Below are 13320 nucleotides of genomic sequence, written 5' to 3'. Positions count from 1 at the left end.
TTTTTTTCTCCTTCCTCCTCCCGCCCGGTCTGTGTGCTGCTTCGTGGTGCAGTAATGACATTAAAACACGAACACTTAAAGGGCTTTTGGTGAGAGCCACATTGTGTGCTGTGAAGGCTTCCAAAAAGAGGCTTTTATTTTGTGGGGGGATTTAATGCCAGTGTGTGTTACCTGATAACATTAAGGCAGAGCAGGGAAGCAGGAATATTCCCTGACTGGCAAAGCTTCAAGAATATTGACCACCAACAGTATTGCAGCTGATGCCGGCCATGTATATGCATGTGCCTCGAACAGCCTGATTATAGCTATTACAGAATTATATCCGAGGAAGCGCAATTTATGATCCCTGATTGCTCTTTATCTAGCGTCAGAGTGCAAGGCGTTGCATGTTTCCCAGCCAGATGTGACGAGAAAGTGTAAGAATCCTCGTCAACTTCTGGGTTTCTTCTTGTATGATATCAGGAGAGAAAATGTCTCTTTAGTGGAAAAGTTATCAAAGGTGAGGCCTTATATAATAAATCCCAAAAAGTTCCTTCAAAGTATTTTCAGAGTTTTTTGTTTTTTCTTCCAGCAGGTGAGATTTTGTGGATCCAAATCAATTTATGTTGTTGTTTTTTGAAATGGCAGTTAAATACACTTTGGGAAATGAGGTGAATGAAACCTATAAAATGAAGTTTGCTTCCAGCTGAATAGTTAATTCAGTGCATCCAGAAAAAAAAACAAAAAAAAACAAAAAACAAGCTAGTTTTTTTTTTCCTCCTCCCCTTGCTGCCGCATGTGAGGGAGAAATAATGACAGTGTTTCGGCGTTGTTTGATCATCCTTAGCAAATTTGAATGCCAAATTTGTTTTGCAGGTGTTGCTCATGGAATAATTGAGCTGCATAATGTGGATAAGGTGTTGCTACCATACTACACTTAATACGCATTTTAAGCACCAAAACAGCTCCAGCCGGTACGGAAACCTGAAAACATTACAAGTTTGAGGCAAACATTGGATTTTGCAACGGACACAGTTTTTCTTCATAGAAAACAACATATTTTTAAGATGCAAAGGTGGAATAAGATAAAATAGAATTATCATGATCAATCATGTCCAAAACTAACTTCACAATGAAGACTTAAAAAAAGAGTGATCCCAAACATGCCATAGTTATGTCATTTATTGAGTCATGCACATACAAAGTGCCTATCCCACATGGTGTTATAGGACCCCGAACAATACTGTTAGAGTAGTGAAACATTTGTCGGACAAAAACACAATGTCTTACATAAACGTAATTGCAAAAAAAGAACATTATGTTCCATTTCAAGCTCTACAAATAAAATATTCCACAAAAAAGTTTCCGTCCTAAACTTTATAACCTTAAGCAAAAGACGTAAACTATGTTTTATGTCGGTAAATGCGGACATAATCACAGTCAGCTTGAACACATTTGGACTATGCGTTCTTCTTTGTGACTGGCGGCATATCTGAACCTATCAGAGCTGTCCTTACATGATAAACCCAACCCATCTGGCGCACCAGGGAAATAAAACAAATGCCGAAAAAGAAATTTCACTCACTTCCTGTCTGGCTTGCAGAGTGAACATAGCGGCTTTAATAGAGACTGCTGAGTGACTTCACCACAGGTTTCTGATGGAGAAATGTGCTGTATGTACACACCACAATCAGTCTGCTCTGGTGTCTTGGGTGTATCGTGCTCCTCCTCTTGTCTTCCCAGGCAGAAGCTCTATAAACACAGTGAGCCACATGTAAATACACACACGCACACACACATGCAAGCACACTCTCAAGACAATGGCTATTACCAAGCACACCTGGGTTCCCGCCTGCGCCATCCTCCTAATATCTTTTAAATCTTCACATAAGGTATGCCCTCCATAGGGCTTACAATACCATTTGCTCTAATAAATTCTTTTGGCAGCGCTGACTGCAAGCTGCTTCTCCAAGGCCCCAGGAGAAACATGGAGGGGAGCAGGAAGGGAGAGGCAGCCCAAAATATGAGGATAAATAGTAGGGAATCCTCTAGGACCCCAGCCCTGTTAATCAACATTCTTCCAACTGGAAACATTTTCCAATTCTTCATCTTCATTTAGCTTCCTTACCTAGTAATTCTTAGCAGCGGGCAGCAATAATTTGCACTGACGCCTGAATCGAAAAAAGCAGGAAGGGTCCAAATTGAAGGTTTTTTGGAGGGATGAAGGGAGTGGAGGAGAAAGGGAGTCAAGGGGAGGGGAGTGATTGCGATAAGCAAATGAAATTAATGATGGCGAGTGTTTGTCTAGTGAAGACAGGAAGGAGCACGGTGTCGGGTGCCATGTTAAACACTCCTCACATGGTAAAGTAGCTAATCCAGGCTCCCTCCATCTCAAGCCTCTGTGTGATTACAGCAAACAGTCTCCTCATCGTGAACGCCGCGGAGCAGAGCGGCGGCCCTAGTTACCTCTCCAACGAGAGAGAGAGAGAGAGAGAGATTTTTAAGTGTTGACTAATAGAGGAGCTCCAAGGTATTTATTTTTCATTGTTTCCCTGCAAAGTCATTATGCCACACTGGAGGTTCTTCTTTCCGCTCCCCAGCAGAGAGCAAGAGAGTGAAGTACAGAGTGTGTGTGTGTGTGTGTGTGTGTGTGTGTGTGTGTGTGTGTGTGTGTGTGTGTGTGTGTGTGTGTGTGTGTGTGTGTGTGTGTGTGTGTGTGTGTGTGTGTGTGTGTGTGTGTGTGTGTGTGTGTGTGTGTGTGTGTGTGTGTGTGTGTGTGTGTTTTCTTTTCCTGTTTCACCCTCCCTCCCTCCTACTCTACTTTTAGAGAGGAGGCAATGGCTTGAGGCGAGCCTGGATCTTCAACACCGAGATGCACTTCTATTGTGGCTCTTTGCTGCTGCAGCATGTGAACTGTCACTTGCTACGTTAAATTATAGATCGCCTCTCCTAATTCCCAGCCTGATATATCTGGCAGAGGGGAGGAACATGCGGACGGGCAGCATCTGTTAGAACCACCGATGAAGGCCAAAAAGAATCCTCTTCTCTGCACCCATTCGTCACCCGCTCTGACAACGGCCGGTTCACCTGATGTCCGGCAGGCCGCCGAGCAAACTGCAAATTGACTTTTATCAAACAGAAGGATAGATTCCTGAAAGGGAGAAAATTGGTTCATCTCCATTGAAAACTATTTAAAGAAACACATTTTATCCATTTTTTCACCGACTTTGACATTTGATAATTACTCAACTTTATACCAGCTGCCTGATAGCGCTTCAGCTTGCCTGCTGAAAATGTTTTAAGGTTAAATGGTTTAATAGTAATTACAGTAAAGCAACGTTCCAATATTACACCATGTAAATTCAGTTTTATCATTTCTCAATTGTCTTAACAATAGTTTAATTGTTAGCTCTGCCGCCCACACATTGGTTGGGCAAAGACAAAACCCACTAATGGCTTAGCAAAGAAGAAGATGAATAAAATTAAAAGACACCTGCACACCCCTTCTCTTCTATTTGAATAGATTTCTTTGTTAATTTCGGAAGCAAGTTCAGTCATTACAGAGAACCCTTAGCTGCTGTTTAAAGCATTTAGGCATCTATCAGCACAATAGCCTATTCAAGTACTGATAACAAATGCAAAGTAGTGCATTTGTTGCTTCTAACTTTTAAAATATCTTATTTCTTGCTTTAAGAAATTCAAACTTGACATTATGAAAGGAATGCCGAAACCTAAACTGAATTAATTCATTCAGTATAAGCCTGAGTCTGCTGTCATTAATCAGTCTGTTAATAGTCTGTGTGCAATTAATTGTTGAGAGGCACCCACGACTGAAATAATCACTTTGACTTTTTAGAGCATCAAAGCCAAAGGTCAGCAGTGTTGTTGAGGATAAGCACTTTGAGGAGTTCAGGAACGATGTGACGACACAGAGAAAACAGCATACTAGCAAAGCATGATGGGAAATGGCTGCCCTAATTCCTTTTGACTGGAACATATATGGATTTTTTTCTTCATGTCAATTACAACATGCTCAAAGTTTTTACTAAAAAGTGCATGACGTACAGTATGTCACCACTTTCTTAATAATTTAGTACCTTTAATGTTAATAGATCTAAGTTGTGTTAAATTCCAGCTTTATTGTAATAAAAACATTTTTTATAAAAATGTACAACAAGTTTGTCAGCTGTATCCTCGCTCAAAGCACTTCAAATAATTCCTCACTACTCACACTTTTTTAAGTGCCTGATGGGTGAAGTTAACTATGATGAGATGAAACTTTTATCATCTGTGTTGTGTATTTGCAGAGGAGAAACATAAATGCAGGACCGGGGGAAAAAAAACAACAAAATATGAGCATAAAACAGGAGTCAAACAAACACGCGCAGCAACATATTCAAGGCATGTTAAGTAGAATGGATATGTGGGAAGACTGGGTGACAGCAGGAATAACTTACATGCTGATTTACAGTTGCTTTTGCAGATGATACACTATTCATTTCTCACTAAAAAATACATTATTAAATGTAAAGAGGTGTATTACATTTTTTAATACACAATAAATATTAGTAATATCTTTACAAATATACCTTCAAACTGAGCGATATGAAGATATTTACTTATATGGAAAAAGTTTTGTAGGAATACATGAATTGTGCACCTGGGTTTTTAATACATGTTGGCACTTAGAATATGTTTTGACATTTTATCTGCTGGTCTGTAGATCTGAAAACCGTTTTCAGACAGTTTTCTGTGTGAATCGCTAAGTTTCGGGTAGTAATTTTCTGAAGCTGTTCACTTCTCTCCTCTCTGCCAGAGAATCTCTGCATCCTCTGGTTTGTTACACGACACCTCCTGGTAGAGACCGAGGCTGCAGTTTGGAGGCATCACAGTCACTCTGTGTGGTGTGTGTGTGTAGTGTGTGTATTTGTGCATGTGTGAGGGTCCATGTGTGTACATATGTTGGCAATGTCTGTTTGTATCTTTAAGAGGGAGAGAACAAGGTGGTGTGTGTGTGTTTGCAGGAGTGTTTGAAGAAGCGTGTGTTTTTGTGTGTGTGTGTGTGCGCATACATACATACCCCCACTTAGGAAAGCCAACCACCCTCAGTGTCTCCAATGGCTTAGGGCCCTTTTTCTCTCCCATGGGGGCCCTTGATTGAAGCCAGAATTCCTCCACGTGTGTGTGTCTATGCGAATGCGTTTGTTTGTGTGTGAGAGTGTCGGCCTCGCTTGGGATTGCATTAGACAAAAGAGACGCACTTGCCAGCAGCTGTGGTGCAGACAGCAGCATCCCCACCCCACCTAAAGCACCCCATTGGTTCCTCCTTCCACTCCCAGCATCCTTCGGTCCAGTTAGGCAACTGGAGCGGCAATGGCGCCCGCTCTGGAGAAGAAAAGGCCCCTCGGGAGGCTGGAAAGTGAATAAAGGAACGCGCAGAAAGAGAGAATAAGCATTTTTCATGCTTTTTTGTGTTTAATGCCATTTCCAAAAATAATGTGGGCCTCAGAAAACAGAAGGTAAAGATTTATAAGAAAACACAGACATACACATACATAGCCGCACGCAGATACACACAGCACATACACAAAATGCCAGTGTGGGGAGGGTTGTTGTGAATACCTGATTCTTCCCCCTCTTTTTTCCTCCCCATCTCCCTTTAAAAATCTGCAAATCCATTTGCTAAACAGCTGCACCTCTGTAGTGCACAGATAACAACCTGGGCCAGACTGGCTTTGCGGCAGCGAGTGGAGGCAGATAGGCCCAAATCTCTGGCCTTTTTTTCAAAAATGCTAATGACGAAGGAAGCACTTCCCTGGCCAAAAAAAAATGGAAAAAAAAGAAAAGAGAGGGAGTGAGGGAGAGAGAAGGCTCTTGTAGATCTGTCAGTTGCTATTTTGACAGATATTTGCTTGTAAGTACACACAACACTTGTTCCCTGTGTCTTATCTGGTGCTGTGCAGAACACTGACCTACATTACATCAAGCACAATATGATGCACAAACATGCTCTGTTCAATAGACTGCTTTTTTCTGTTGTTTGTTGTATTTTTCTCACTCCCCCTCTTCTCTCTTTTTCACCTTAAAAACAGATGGATTGAAATGAAATGGCTGCAAATCCTATGAACAGAAGGTATTCTTTCTCAAATAAAACCTTGTGGCTTAAAGGGAGAATCTTCCGACCATCTCCGGATGTTTGATTGCTCCTCAAAGGCCTGAGCAACTGCACTCAGTGGAGGAGAGTAAATATTGGAAATATTGCCACAGCTGCTCATTCACTCGTCTCTATCTCTCCCTCTCTGCTTCCCAACACATTCCCGTTGACGTACACTCACACAGCACATGAAAACAATGGCACAGAATGCATACTAGATAGATAATTATAATGTGATGCTGCACTGATCCACATTACAGGTAGTTTGTTTTTTTCAGCTACTTCCAGAGAGGTCAGAGGCCGGTCTGAGAGCAGCAGCCCTGGAGTGGGAAGAACTTTAGTGTCTCACACAAACATACTTCAGTAAAATGGATGATTTCCAACATGGAGTTTTGAAATTGAGGTGCATTAGTTGACAGATTGGCAGTCTAATCACCAGGGGCTGCGGTACAAAAAATGTCCTAACTATGAAATCCTATTATGCTATCCTTTATTTGTTTGGCAGTCTTGCATTGCCAGACCTCCCTCCACAGCGCTGCAGAGGAGGGTCTGGCTAGTCCACACAGGATTCCGGGATTGGAGAGAAATGTGCTCTGGTTTATTCTGGTTTATTGACACCTCTGTTGTATCTCATAGGTTGTCGCACCTAGCTTCCTGGGCTTGTCCTCAGGTTGATTGCCTTGGTTTGTAACACCTGTCCTAGTTTGTATAAATGTCATCCAGGTGACTGTTGTTCTTCTCCTAAGGAAGAATGTTTGCAGAATTGTAAATCTTAATAGGTTGAAATACATGCATCAAAGTTATGACTTTTTCTTTTTGATACTTCCAGCGTCTACCAGCGTGGACATGAGAATGAATGTGCATGCTACAAGCACAAAGTTGATGTGATACACATTTGTGTAGACAACAGAATGGATTAGTACATTGGCCAAACATTTTGGTCAGAGCTACCTTTTTCTGACTGAGCTCAAGAAGTCAATGTGTTAGCTAAACACTCACTCACCATTTCGTGGGTGTAAGCAACATGGCTGGTCAGTTACTAATTAATTATTAAATCACTTTATGTCAGATGTTTAAATTAAAATGTACACATCAAGTGCAAGAAAATCTAAATGAATGTGTAAAGGAGGAATGGATGTGCTAATCTAATGTAACTAAAGGAGATGCAGAGGTCTATGAACTTAAAATACAAAACAAACTGGAAATGGATTTTGTTTGAACCAAAGACAAATTAAATGTTGAGTATAAAAATGGCTTGAAAACGAACCGTGAGAACACAAAAAAAGTCTTGACCAAAACAACAGATGTGGTTTTACTAGACTGATAAGTTGTTTACTTGCTCACAAGTTTGGTAGGAGGCAAATAATCCCTTTTTCGAGAAAACAAAATCATGTTAACAATAAAAACTCAAAAATTTACTTTTAAGAAAATACACATAGTGCCTCTAAAAAAAACGTCTCCCCACACCCACCCTATCAGACATTAATGCCACAGCCATCACACGCCTAGTACGTACAATAGCAGCTGACACAGACCATCCCCTTAATAATTCTTCATACTACTTCCATCCGGCCGCAGATACAGAGCACTGAACTGGACTAAAGCCCATTTCAAAAAATGTTTGTCCCCACCGCCATCACAGTGCTGAACAAACTATAATACTGCCACCACCACCTCAGTTGCATGTGGGTGTCTTAATGTGATGTGTTTTGTATGTGTGTTAAATGTTTTATGTGTTCTATATGTGGTGTTGTGCTATGGAAAGAAGCTGTGTGGAAATGATTTTCCCTATGGGACAATAAAGACTCTATCTATCTATGTAAAAGGAACTCAAAAAAACTAAAAATGAACCTGAAATTCAGAATGGAGAATAGTTCCCAGCATCTCACCTGACTCCATCGAGAGTGACCACATTTGATCCATCTAAACCTCTGACCTTGCAACTTTTGAATCCAGGGGATTCTGTTTGAGAGCAATGAAGCATTTGTTGATAAGAAAACAACCATGTTAACCAAGTAAATCAACTGAACCGAAACCACTAATTTACTATTTATAAATTGCACTTATGAGTTGATCAAACTCCCTTGGCAGATAGATAACAGTGTGACAATCATCTATAACTAGCTATTATTTCCCATCAGTTGAAATTTTAATCCTCAAAGACATAATTACAGGTTCACTTTTCCCTGTAATTGCTAATTCAGGGTGGTCTGGCAATGTGAGACTCAACACATTCTCACTCCCATCTCGTAAAATACGGTCACTTGGCCAGGTGCCTTTGTCATAGTTGTTGATGCTAAAAGTCTCCTTTAGCGTCATCTAACACGCTTTACCTAAACACGTTTGGTTGGAACTATTGGAGTCCCTTTTGACGCTGTTAGGTTAAGTAGGAAAAGCTTGTGGGTGGTCGGCTTACGGTTCAACGACACGCGGCAATAACGAGACAAAAAATAATGTGTTTGACCCATCCACCACCCCGACCAACCTCCATGCGCGGAATTTCCCCCTTACATACTACGAAGGGTGCTTTTTTTGTTGTTGCATTAGACGCTGACAGCCTTAGTCTAAACGGCCGTATTTTACGCGTTCGAAGTGAGAACGGGTTGTGAGACTACAAAGAGGCTAGCAACAGCAGAAAGAGACAGCTGGGGGAAACAGAGTACAGAGCCAGCAACCTTTCACCTCTAACTAACTGAATTAGGGTTCATTTTTAATCAAACCACAGTTGGCAATTGTTGGAACAGTGGCAATACTAACCAAGAAAGTTTTGGAGGCTTTCATTTGGATTCTGTTGAGTGTGACTGTGTTTTACCATGAGTTGACAGGACAATTGAGCTAGTCTTAATTTGGTAAAAGATAGAAACTTGAAGTCACAAAGGATTGTGATTGTGTTTTTTTGTATTTCAAAGGAAAATAGTTGTAAGGATAGTCTTTCTTGATGTTTTGTGAGTTTATCTTGATTATTTATTAGACTAAAAAAGCTAAGAGAGCCTGTGGAACATTGCAAACTTGCAAACCCATCTCTCAGCTGACACTGCAAAATGGCGACAGATATTTGAAGGTTTATTCGAAAACCTCAATAAAAATTATATTTGGTAACGTTAAAATCTTAAGGCATGGTGCAATGTTTTCATTCATTCTTTTTTACGTGTTTATGTCCACCTGACAAATGTCAGTCCAATATTCATCCACTTTTAGCTCTGTTTTGGTCTCTACACACACCTGAGAAAAATATATAGCTATTTAGCTTCTAAATGCTCCAATTGTTTCAATCAGCTAGTCACCAACTATGTCTGTCTACTGTTTGGTGTTGGACAGGAAGGTGTTTTAGAGGGCTTTCACAAAAAAAACATTACTTCCTGCAGCTGGGGATGGATTTGATGAAAGCTGTGAGACCTAACCAAAACCATGAAGGTGTTTGCTTACAGGATTTTTGATGTTAAAATATTCATATGACTACCTTGCATGAGGATGTCTAGCATGACAAGAGCCTGCTGAATATATGTTATTTTATTAGCACAAAAAAAAATCAATAAACATCATTGGCAGTGATACATATTATCTGACAGAACAGAGTTTACTGTCACCCACTTGGACTGAGTGTAGCTATTACTGAATGCACCTTTTCACCAAAAACTTCTGTACTGAGTGTGAAAAATAAATGTAGGCTACCGTATGATTGTACAGTAATTCTCCTATTCACTGTATATGCATATAGGAATCAGACTTATCACATCCACAAAAGAACATGTTAAAAGCGTGGTGCTGGCCTCATTCAGTACAATAGGCCTTAATGCTGCATTTGAGAGAGGCCGTCGCTGCATGCAGCCCAGGGAAAGCAGGCAAGACAGAGTAAACAGTTTGTTCCTGTGAACAGCTCGATGCCAATCAGCGATTAATGAGGCGATGCTGGAACCACCGGCTGAGAGAAGTTAAACTGAGCTGAATTAAGGAGCAATATCATCCCTCATGCAGGTGCTCGCCGAACGAATAACTGCTTTAATTACTGTTATTCAATCATTTGCTTTTTTCCCGCCGCATCCAAATACCACTTTGGTATTATCCCTTTTTCTTGTCAATTTACAAATGCCTATCACAGACATCCTACCTACGTGTTTTGCTCACAGCGCTTAAGCATATGTGACCCCTCAGAGAAAAAGAAAAAAAAGGAAGCAGCTCGCAGTCTTGAAGTGTGTATTGTAAAAGAATGAATAGCTCAATAGCAAGGTGCAGTTTGCACAGTCCCTCTGTTTGAATGGGTCCTTATCTTGGTTTACATACTCAGGGTGGAGAGGTTTGTGGGTGCCTTTGATGGGAAACATCTGTGTGTGATATGGGGGCTCGTCAAGGATGGGGGAGGAAAAAGTAGGCGTCTTTGCACCTGCTTCGGTACACTGCTCCACAATGCTTATTATTTCTGCTGGTGGTGCCTCCAATGTTTGTGCCGCCACATACTATCAACATCAGATCTCTATACTTAACACAAAAAATACAAAGCATGTCAACGTAATGACATGTGTATATAGTATGTCAGTGTCAAAGTCAGAAGGGTTTGATCAGGGATGAATTAGTCAGTTATGCAATGGGAATTTGTACATAAACTTTCAGGTGTTTTTTAAAAAAAAGAAAAATACATTGTAGATAATCACTGAAGGCATCAAAACTATGAATGAACACATGGTATTATGCACGTAACAAAAAAGTGTGAAATAACTGAAAACTCGTCTTATATTCTACTTTCTTCAAAGTAGCCACCCTTTGCTTTTTTGACAGTGCTGGTGTTCTCTCAATGAGCTTTGTGAGGTAGTCACCTGAAATGGTTTTTCACTTCACAGGTGTGCCTTGTCAGGGTTAATTAGTGGTATTTCTTGCCTCATTAATGAGGTTGGGACCATCAGTTGTGTTGTGCAGAAGTCAGGTTGAGACACAGCCGACAGCTCTTTTGGAAAACTGCTAGAATTCATATTATGGCAAGAACCAATCAGCTAAGTAAAGAGAAACAAGTGGCCATCAATACTTTAAGAAACGATGGTCAGTCAGTCCGGAAAATTGCGAAAAATTTGATTGTGTCCCCAAGTGGAGTCACAAAAACTATCAAGCGCTACAACGAAACTGGATCACACGAGGACCGCCCCAGGAAAGGAAGACCAAGAGTCACCTCTGCTGCTGAGGATAAGTTCATCTGAGTCACCAGCCTCAGAAATCGCAAGTTAACAGCAGCTCAGATTAGAGACCAGATGAACATCACACAGAGTTCCAGCAGCAGACACATCTCTCCTCTGTTCAGAGGAGACTGTGCAGAAGAAGAAAGAATAGGTGTACGAATGGATTCTACATGCCTGGTTCCCACCGTGAAACATGGAGGAGGAGGTGTGATGGTATGGGGGTGCTTTGCTGGTGACACTGCTGGGTATTCATTCAAAATTCAAGGCATACTGAACCAGTATGGCTACCCCAGCATCCTGCAGCGACATGCCATCCCATCCAGTTTGCGTTTAGTTGGACCATCATTTATTTTTCAACAGGATAATGACCCCAAACACACCTCCAAGCTGTGTAAGGGCTATTTGACCAAGAAGGCGAGTGATGAAGTGCTGTGTCTCCACAGTCACCGGACCTGAACCCAATCAAGATGGTTTGGGGTGAGCTGGACCGCAGAGTGAAGGCAAAAGGGCCAACAAGTGCTGAGCATCTCTGGGAACTCCTTCAAGACTGTTGGGAAACCATTTCAGTTGACTACCTCTTGAAGCTCATCAAGAGAATGCCAAGAGTGTGCAAAGCAGCAATCAGAGCAAAGGGTGGCTACTTTGAAGAAACTAGAATATAAGAAAAATTTTTCGGTGTGTGTGTATATACAGTATATATATATATGTGTGTTGTGTGTGTGTGTGTGTGTGTGTGTGTGTGTGTGTGTGTGTGTGTGTATATACATATATATATATAAATGTATATGTGTGTGTGTGTATATATATATATATATGTGTATATATATGTATATGTGTGTATATGTGTGTATATATATGTATATGTGTATATGTGTATATTTGTATATGTGTGTGTATGTATGTATGTATGTATGTGTGCGTGTGTTCTGAACAGGTTTGTAGGTTTAAGCACATGATAAAAAAGGTGGTTATCTATCTATCTATCTATCTATCTATATATGCATATACATACAATTACAGTATCTACTCATTGTTAATATAACACATCTGCACTTTGCAAATGCCATTAAGAAAACATTTCCTTTTCTGCAGCAGCTGCTGAGTCCAGCTGATGATCACCAAGGTGTGAAAAGCCTATAATATAGAAGATTGACAGATTTCTATTACATACAGTAGGCCCACTGCCATGATGCTGTATTGAAATTAAGTGTGGATACATTTTACTGAAGCTGTTTGCATCTTTTCTTTTACTTTGCCATCACAACTGACACATAGGTATTGTTTTTCTCTGAGTTTCAGTCTTGTCAGTGAGAAAAAGCCTTGAAACAGTATTTGATCATTACTTGACCGTACAGCTCCCCGTTGAATTCCACAATGAGGAAAATCAGAAGGAAACACTAAATCTGGGTAATAGTGAATAAATACAGGGACAGATTTAGTCATAGAAAGAAATAATATATGCAGTGAGCAAGGAAAATAAGCATAAGAAAATTAATAGCCAGCTGGCCACATGGCTGGTTGAAATACAATACTTCATAAAAGTCCAATATTGACCAGAAATGTGCTTCATCGTGTGCAATAAATAAGCAGCAATCCTGATGTTAAAGCTTCACTAATCAATATTTTAATATTAACAATGGATCAAAGGACTGTGCGTGCTGTGAAAGTTGATTCTCAAAGTGACAAAGCCATTGTGAATTATCACCCAATTCCATAGTGTTGTGTTCAGGGGTGAATTGTACTTAGAAATATAGGTAATATTGGATAGGATCATGGATAGTCATCATGGAAACATTGATTGGTCATGTGACAAAGAGAATGATTAGCAGAACAGGCAGCCAAGTACTCCGATGCAAAGTTAATCACAATTGTCATATTGACAGCACTCTAGCCCAATGGATTGGGAGGGGGTGCAGTTGTCAGATGTGAAAGCAGCTTCAAAGCTCCCATTACTCTATGCTTTTTGGATGCTTTCATATAGACCTTAGTGGTCTCCAAAAATTCAGCCTTGGTGCAGAATTA

The 13320-nt window shown here is 40.5% G+C and overlaps 2 long non-coding RNA genes across 2 annotated transcripts in view; one reads left to right on the top strand and one right to left on the bottom strand.

Moving 5' to 3' along the window:
* Nucleotides 1-1458: 1458 nt before the first annotated feature.
* The window catches only part of LOC116691758 (uncharacterized), a 22205-nt gene continuing 10343 nt past the window's right edge, over nt 1459-13320 (bottom strand). Inside the window, exon 3 of the long non-coding RNA XR_004332545.1 lies at nt 1459-1471. This is a non-coding gene — a long non-coding RNA (uncharacterized LOC116691758). The remainder of the gene's footprint in view (nt 1472-13320) is intronic.
* LOC116691757 (uncharacterized) overlaps nt 7658-13320 on the top strand; it is a 6711-nt gene continuing 1048 nt past the window's right edge. Inside the window, exons 1-2 of the long non-coding RNA XR_004332544.1 lie at nt 7658-7818; nt 13016-13021. This is a non-coding gene — a long non-coding RNA (uncharacterized LOC116691757). The remainder of the gene's footprint in view (nt 7819-13015; nt 13022-13320) is intronic.

This window comes from Etheostoma spectabile, chromosome 6 (genome assembly GCF_008692095.1).
Source record: "Etheostoma spectabile isolate EspeVRDwgs_2016 chromosome 6, UIUC_Espe_1.0, whole genome shotgun sequence".
In the NCBI taxonomy this organism is placed as follows: Eukaryota; Metazoa; Chordata; class Actinopteri; order Perciformes; family Percidae; genus Etheostoma; species Etheostoma spectabile.
Note: the sequence above shows the minus strand (reverse complement) of the source record. Positions and strands in the feature narration are given on the sequence as shown.